The sequence below is a fragment of the Myotis lucifugus genome, unplaced genomic scaffold (genome assembly GCF_000147115.1).
Source record: "Myotis lucifugus unplaced genomic scaffold, Myoluc2.0 scaffold_79, whole genome shotgun sequence".
In the NCBI taxonomy this organism is placed as follows: Eukaryota; Metazoa; Chordata; class Mammalia; order Chiroptera; family Vespertilionidae; genus Myotis; species Myotis lucifugus.
The window spans coordinates 2,671,897-2,680,256 of record NW_005871127.1 but is presented as its reverse complement, the minus strand read 5'-3'; the positions used below and the strand labels follow the sequence as shown (position 1 = coordinate 2,680,256).

At 38.4% G+C, this 8,360-nt stretch overlaps 1 pseudogene; it reads left to right on the top strand.

Moving 5' to 3' along the window:
* Window positions 1–7,977: 7,977 nt before the first annotated feature.
* LOC111826451 lies at window positions 7,978–8,123 on the top strand (annotated as a pseudogene).
* Window positions 8,124–8,360: the final 237 nt, after the last annotated feature.

Sequence of the window (8,360 nt, the reverse complement as noted above, 5' to 3'; positions counted from 1 at the left end):
ATGTATATGTGGAATCTAAAGAACAAAATCAATTTAAAAAATTAAAACAAACTCATAGATCCAGAGAGTGGACTGAAGGTTGCCACAGGGTAGGAGGGTTGATGGACTAGGTGAAAGGATTAAGGAGTACAAATTAGTAGTTACAAAACAGTCACAGGGATGTAAACTACCACATAGGGAATATAGTCGATGATATTGATAACTACGTGTGGAGCCAGGTGGGTCCTGGACATATTAGGGGAACACTGTGAAGTATAGGAGTGTCTAACCACTATGCTGTACACCTGAAACCAATAAAAAACAAACATTGAAAATAACTATAATTGAAAAATAAAAATTAAAAATGCAACAAAAAATGGGTATTTATATCCCAGTCTCAGTGGGAGGGTAGGTGCCTAACTTCAGTAAGCATGAATTAGCAGATAGCTAATCACATAGCCCAAACTCCCCTGTAATGTCCATCCTAGAGTACCTTTACACTATCTCACTCCAACACTTAGGAAAACTCCATTGTTCCAGTGGAGTTTAGTTGCTGTGCCCTATTGGGCTAGTTTTGATCCCTACTGCAATCGTTTTGAATAAAGTCTTGACTGTCTGTTTAAACAACATCCAATGCAATGTCTCTTTGATGGAAAAGATTAAATATGTGTAATTATATAAATAAGTAGATAGATATAAGATGCATGATACACATATATACATACATATGCTATATGCCATATAGCATATACATATATATACACACGTACTGTTAAAACAATTTTTTAAGCTAAAATCATGACTCACATTAAGATACAGAAATGAATCATGCTAAATAATTTCTTTTATTCAATGATACAGTGGAACTAAACAGATGTTATAATTGATTCAAAGAAAAAATCAAAAGAACAAAAATTGATGTGGAATAAAAATATTGAGATAAATTACTATAAACACTAACTTTTTGAGTAGCAAGTCAATTAAATCATTAATAGACAAGAGAGAATTTACTAATCTCTCAATTATCCACAACTTAAAAAAGTTGGAAGTGACACAAGAGCTCAAAAATAATGAAAAGGACTGGAATCTTATAACCTAGAAGGGTATATTTTAAAGAACACAAAGTTTTCCAATGGAACACAAATTTGTTTTATGAAATGCACAATAGTGGGTGTAAGTGTGCACGCGCATGTGTGTGTGTGTGTGTGTGTGTGTGTGTGTGTGTATTAATGATGTGCTAATAATTTTCTCCTAAGATATGGGTAAAAACCAAATGGATAAGAGTAGGCATTTGGCCAAAAGAGTTAGAAATAGTCATTTAATAATCAGCAAAAACCTAATTTGTTGCAAAATCATTGGCAGAAAAATTTTGGTGATGGTTTACAAATTTTTGTAGTTATTTAGATTTTGACATAGCAAGTCTACTGGAAATTTGTCTTACACAAATACAGGCACATGGGAGCAAATGTGTGTGACCACACACAACATTTACTCTTGGTTTTTAAAATAATAGCAAAAGGCTGAAACAATGTATATATTCATCAGTATGGGTGAGGTTAAATAAATTGAGGTAGAGCTATACAACAAAATATTTTATGAGTGGCTTAAAAATGTGGCAGATTTATATACCCTTTATATAATGATCAAAAAATAACCTTAAGTGAGAAAAATGAGGTTCACATAACGTAACTAGCTGTAAATAAATCTATTATTTCTCTCATGCTTGCACAGCAAATCTCTTATTCTATTTAGCATCTGTTACATTATGGCTTGTAAATGTTTTAACATAGTATTTCCTAAGATCATGTTTTGATCAACCTCCTGGCAGAGATGGGGACTTGCTCTTTTTTGCTTCCAGCATATATATTGTTCAGATTTTGCTGTCATTATTATTTTGTGGAATTGTGTAGAATGGTAGAATATTACCCATATTCTCTTGGGGAAATGAGCTTCTGAGTTGACCCACAAATAGCACAATGCTCTTTGGGTTTTGGTTACTTAGCAATTCAGTTAAGATTAAAGAACAATCTTAAAGGATATTTCAAAATCTATTTTAAAATGTACAAAATATTAAGATAAATTATATTGTCAACAAAGGTTGCTTTATGAGTACATGAGTAGTCATTTAGTAGTTCTAGCTGTCATTTTCATGGCCAACTTTTTAAAAATATGTTTTTATTGATTTCAGAGAGGAAGGGAGGGGGAGAGAGAGATAGAAACATCAATGATGAGAGAGAATCATTGATTGGCTGCCTCCTGCAGGCCCCCGCAGGGGATCCAGCCAACAACCCAGGCATGTGCCCTGAACGGGAATCAAACCCTGACCTCCTGGTTTCTAGTTCAATGATATTCAACCACTGAGCCAAGCAGGCTGGGCTTCATGGCCAACTTGACTCAGAGAATGAATGCAGTACGTTTTTAATTAGACTTTCTTACATGAGAGAAATGAATCATATTTTAATCTCTTGATAGATAGCATTTTACTACTCTGACCTTCAATAAAGGTACATGCTTGATTAGGAAACATTTGAAACACCCTTGCCATTGGTAGACAGAGTTATAAATGGTAAAGCAATGAAATGAGCCCCCAACTCAATATAGACTCTCCAAAGGTCAAGCTGAAGTAGGCCATCTATTTAACTGCCCAAATATATGAGGCATTCATCCTAGCACAAGGCAGTTTCATAATAAAGACCATAAAACAAAAGCAAAGGCACCACATTGAGTTTTTAGCCTGTATTAATAAGATAAAATTCCATATATTTATATGTACACACATACACAGTATCCTAAAAACTATAATGCTATAGGTGATTCTCCTTTACCATCACATAACAGTAATTTTTATTCTAAAAAGTTTGACAGATACGCTGTCAGATTAATTTTAAAAGATGGTCAGGGAATGAGAAAAGTTTCATCAGCAAGAAAGGGATTTCTAATAGCTTCCTACAAGAAAAAAACAAAAAAAACCTTCCCTCACTAAAAGTCTGTTGCTGTTTTGCTTTCTCTGTGAGAATTAATGGATTGTTTACTGCTCCACTGAATTATTAAGCTTCTGACATCATACTCTCTCTATGCCACTGTCTGTCAAGGCCACATTCAGAATTCTTTCCTCAGCACCAATAAGCGAGTTTGAAAAAGAAAACTCAAACAAACCTATTGTCTTGAAAAAAAGATTTGAAAGAAAATAGAAAGAGAAATAATTTTATCATTAGATTGTCAGTGTTTTACATGGTATTTTGTCAAATTATAATGGGACCCACTAAGATATCTCTAGTTACCTGAGGGAAATTTGTAAATTTCTAAAATATTTTTATTTACTTCAAATTTTTTTTAGTCCCCACTAAAGGACATGTTTTTTATTGATTTTAGAGACAAAGGAAGAGAGAGAGAGAGAAACATGGATGTGAGAAACATCCATCAGTTGCCTCCTGCATACACTCCAACTGGGGGTTGAACCTGTAACCTCGGTATGGTCCCTGACCAAGATTTAAACTCACAATCTTTTGATGTACAGGATGATGCTCCAACCTGCTGAGCCACCCAGACAGGGTTTTACTTTCATTTTTAAAACAGAAAAAGTTAACAGGTGCTTTTTTAAAAATTATTATACACTAGAGGCCCAGAGCACAAAATTCATGCCCTCGGGGAAAGGGCCCTCAGCCCAGGCTGTGCCCTCTCACAGTCTGGGAGCGGGCCTAAGATGTCAGTCAGACATCCTCAATGCTGCTGTGGAGGTAGGAGAGGCTCCAGGCGGTTTATTCTCCATTTAATCATCCTACTGAACAAAAATTCAAAAAAGCGTTTTTCCATCATTCATAAATATTCATAAATATTTTTTATGTGAACACGTTACATAAATATTCTTCTGTACATGCTCTGTGCTTCTTAGATAGAGCTAAGTTTCCTCATAATGTAATTGTCCTCCTTCAGCTTTCATGGAACACATTTTTTCTGATCCTATTTATGCCTTTGAACTATAGGTAGGGGAATGGAATTTATGGGAGATTTTCAGTGGTGGTCTTAAGCAGGTTACTCATTTTCTAACATGAATAAGACATATTCAGAACCTTTAGCAGGTCTCCTTGCTTGCCAGTGATGAGAACTAAGTATAATCTAACATAGACAACAATGGGAAAACTGGCAGTAATTTAAGTTATAATACCATGATATATTGTCTGTGGATTAAAAAAAAATGAATTGTGTACATTTGTGGAACATAAAAAAAAAATCAACACCAACACCATAGCATCTTTAAAGGCTTCAGAATACTATAACAATATTGATTAGTGAAACTAAGTAAGAGTTGACTGAGGTAGATAAAGTAAGGCTATTGTTTCCATGCTAAAAAAGAAAACACAGAAAAATGATGAAAAAGAGAAAATGAGTGAATGACTTCCATTGGTCTGAAAAGCAATGTAGTACCTAAGGCAGTCATTTCACAGTAGAGCTGTCTGCAAGAGGTTCCAAGCACCAATTTCCCTCAAACTTTCAGACTGCTGAAGTATAAACAGTGCAGCAGCACTAGTCAGCAGAAGCCAACATAAAAGGCCCTGGGAGAAGAACCTGGGAGGTAAGGGTGAGGGGTAGGGAAGGGGTCAGCGTTGGAAGTAGCTGGCCCAGGATTGCTCCCATTTAGAGGAAGAAAAATATTTTGATTAACTTTGTAATGGAAAATAGCGGGGTCACTTTAGTTTAAGAGAGAGATCTACATATATTAAAATCCTAACCCCTTCCTTGACTCCTTACCCATGTTTCAGCATATCTTCTAGGAATCACGTTTGCTTTTATAATGAGCCCGACCTTATCATAAAACAAGTGAGCAATTAGCAGATAGAGTTTGGGCATCCTTAACAAAGAAGTTTGAATTATTAACCGATCCACTGAAAATAAGCTAAAAAAGACAACATTTCTGACACTGTATTAGAGCAGGCCAGGGCTGGGGAGCAAATGGATGGGGCAGCCTGGTGTGAGGGCAAACTCTGAGATCTAGAAGGCTGATTCAGCATTTGATATTTGGAAGCATGGAGTTATCATTTCAATTCCCAGTGCAATGGTTCAAGAATGTCTTTCAGTCTCTTTTATACCCTACAGACAAATAACAAAGGCCTAATTATTCCTTAGTTACTGTCTTTGATTAAGGCACATTTACTTTAAATGTATCAACTTTTTAAAGGTAAGTTTTTAAGTCAAGTTTTCTCTGAACTAGGTTTTGCCAAATGTGTGTGTTTTTATTGTCCCCAAAACACAAGAGAAGCCCTTTCCCCACCAGTCATTAATTTGGGTGCCCAGACCTATGGCACCACATATGATACTTCTCTATTGAGGTTTTCAGAGGAGAGGGGGTCATCACCCAAGCACGTCTGAAACAGCTTGAGTAAAAGCTTTGGTTCTGATTGTGGGTGGGCAGGGGTGCAGGGTGAGGGTTTCGTGGGCTGAAGTTTCCATGGTATAAACTTCCTCCCCAATGATAAAGGGGGGCAGTAACAGGCCTCGTTACTTGCTCCTCAAAATGTGAGGCAAGAAGGGGAGGGGGTGCTGCATAGTGAAGAAAACCACCGACAAAAAGTAAAGACAACCTACTGAACAGAAGAAGACATTTGCAAATGATACGTTGATAAGGGACCCAGACAGCTTAGCACCAAACAAAACAAAGTAAAGCAAAACAAAAGCAAACAAAAATAATGTGATCTAAAAAATGGGTAGAGGACCCAAATACGTTTCTCCAAAGAGGACATACAGAAGGCCAACAGACATATGAAAGATGTTCAACATCATAATCATCAGGGAATGCAAAACCAGAATGAGGTATCACCTCACCCTTGTCAGAATGGCTATCATCAATAAATCTACAAATAATAAGTGCTGGGGAGTATGTGAAGAAAAGGGAACCCTCTTGTGCACTGTTGGTGGGATTGTAAACTGGTGCAGCCATTGTGGAAAACAGTATGGAGAGTTCTAAAAACATTAAAATTTCAACAGCCATATGACCCAAGAAAACCACTTCTGAGTATTGATCCAAAGGAAAAACAAAACAAAACACTAATTCAAAAAGATAGAAAGAGAAAAGCACACTGAGACTCAGAAGAGGTGCAGAAGTAAAGTGCAGAGGTATGGAGGCGCACGTGGAAAGGGCTGGCAACTGAGGACACGGTTGTCTTTTCTAATTGGGAGGGAGTCTCGAGCTCCTGACTGCTCTGAACTCCAGTTCTGGGCTAGTCTCTGGGGACCCAGACTCATACAGGGAGAAACTGGACTGTCTGGCATCGGTCGGAACTCGAGGGTGGCTTTGTCTGAGGTGCTTGCAGCAATTACCGGGACACTGAGACTCGGGACCTCTTAGGGCAGGACTGAGGATCAGCCATAGCTGTTTGCTCTGCCCTGTTGATTCCCTGAGACCCCGCCCCACCCAAGCTGTGCGCAGAGGCTTTTGCATATGAAAGTCCTGGCCCTTTGCAATCTGAAAATTACCTAACAAACTGCAGCTGGGTCAGAGAGACCCACAACTTCCAAAAGAAGGCCCAAGACCCCACAGCAGCTTGCATTCCTTCACAGCTGGGCCTCATCTGGGCACCTCCAAACCCCAAACAAAGAAGAGGAATCTGCAGATCTCTCCATAGCTCCTGCTGGGTAGCCTCAGGCAGAGGCTAAATTAGGACCTCCTTAGAGATCCAAGAGCCAGTGTACCCAGTGGTCAGAGTGGGACCATCCAGATTACAACTCCTCAGATCCATAAGGGACACACTCAGTGAGCACCAAAGCCCCAATGAAGCAAGTCTTGCCCCAGAAGGGTGTCTCCAGCACAGAATTTCTCCCACTATAGACACACACAGCTGATTCTCACAGCCAATTGGCCTGGAGGTCAATTCCTCCCAGTGATACCTACAACAATCAAGGCTTAACTACAAGACTGTGCACAAAGCCCACAAAGGGGCGCACCAAGAGTGTCCACCTCAGGTAATTGGGGAGGCTTAGCCACTGGGCCCTATAGGACACCTAGCACACAAAGCCACTCTACCAACACAGGGAAGCATAAAAAATGAGGAGACAAAGAAACAGGTCACACATGACAGAAATGGAGAAAAGCAAACTACTGGATATAGAGTTCAAAACCACACTTATAAGGTTTTTCAATAATTTTCTAGAAACCGCCGATAAATTTAGTAAGACCTCAATAAGTCTAGTGAGACCCTCGAGGATATGAAAAAGGACCAACTAGAAATTAAGCATACACTGACCGAAATAAAGAATATTATACAGAGTTCCAATAGCAGACTAGAGGATCGCAAGAATCAAGTCAAAGATTTGAAATACGAAGAAGCAAAAAACACCCAACCGGAAAAACAAAAAGAAAAAAGAATCCAAAATTAAATATGAAGATAGTGTAAGGAGACTCTGGGACAACTTCAAGTGCACCAACATCCGAATTATGGGGGTGCCAGAAGAAGAGAGAGAGCAAGATATTGAAAAACTATTTGAAGAAATAATGACAGAAAACTTCCCCTACCTGGTGAAAGAAATAGACTTACAAGTCCAGGAAGCGCAGAGAACCCCAAACAAAAGGAATCCAAAGAGGACCACACCAAGACACATCATAATTAAAATGTCAAGAGCAAAAGACAAAGAGAGAATCTTAAAAGCAGCAAGAGAAAAACAGTCAATTACCCACAAGGGAGTACCCATACGACTGTCAGCTGATTTCTCAACAGAAACTATGCAGGCCAGAAGGGAGTGGCAAGAAATATTCAAAGTGGTGAATACCAAGAACCTACAACCAAGATTACTTTACCCAGCAAAGCTATCACTCAGAATTGAAGGTCGGATAAAGAACTTCACAGATAAAAAGCTAAAGGAGTTCATCACCACCAAACCAGTATTATATGAAATGCTGAAAGGTATCCTTTAAGAAGAGGAAGAAGAAGAAGAAAAAGGTAAAGATAAAAATTATGAACAACAAATACACTTCTATCAACAAGTGAATCTAAAAATCAAGTGAATATCACTTCTCAGCCTTTTGGCTAAGATCAAGTGTAGTATCTGTTCTTATCAGTTTAAAAATCAAGTGAATAAATAATCTGATGAACAGAATAAACTGGTGATTATAATAGAATCAGGGGCATAGAAAGGGAGTGGATTGACTATTCTTGAGGGGGGAAGGGGCGTGGAGGGTACGGGAAGAGACTGGACAAAAATCGTACACCTATGGATGAGGACAGTGGGGGATGGGTAAGGGTAGAGGGTGGGGTTGGAACCGGGTGGAGGGCAGCTATGGGGGGAAAATAGAGGAACAACGGTAATAATCTGAACAATAAAGATTTAATTAAAAAAAAAAGATACATGCACCCCTATGTTCATTATAGCATTATTTACAATGGCCAAGA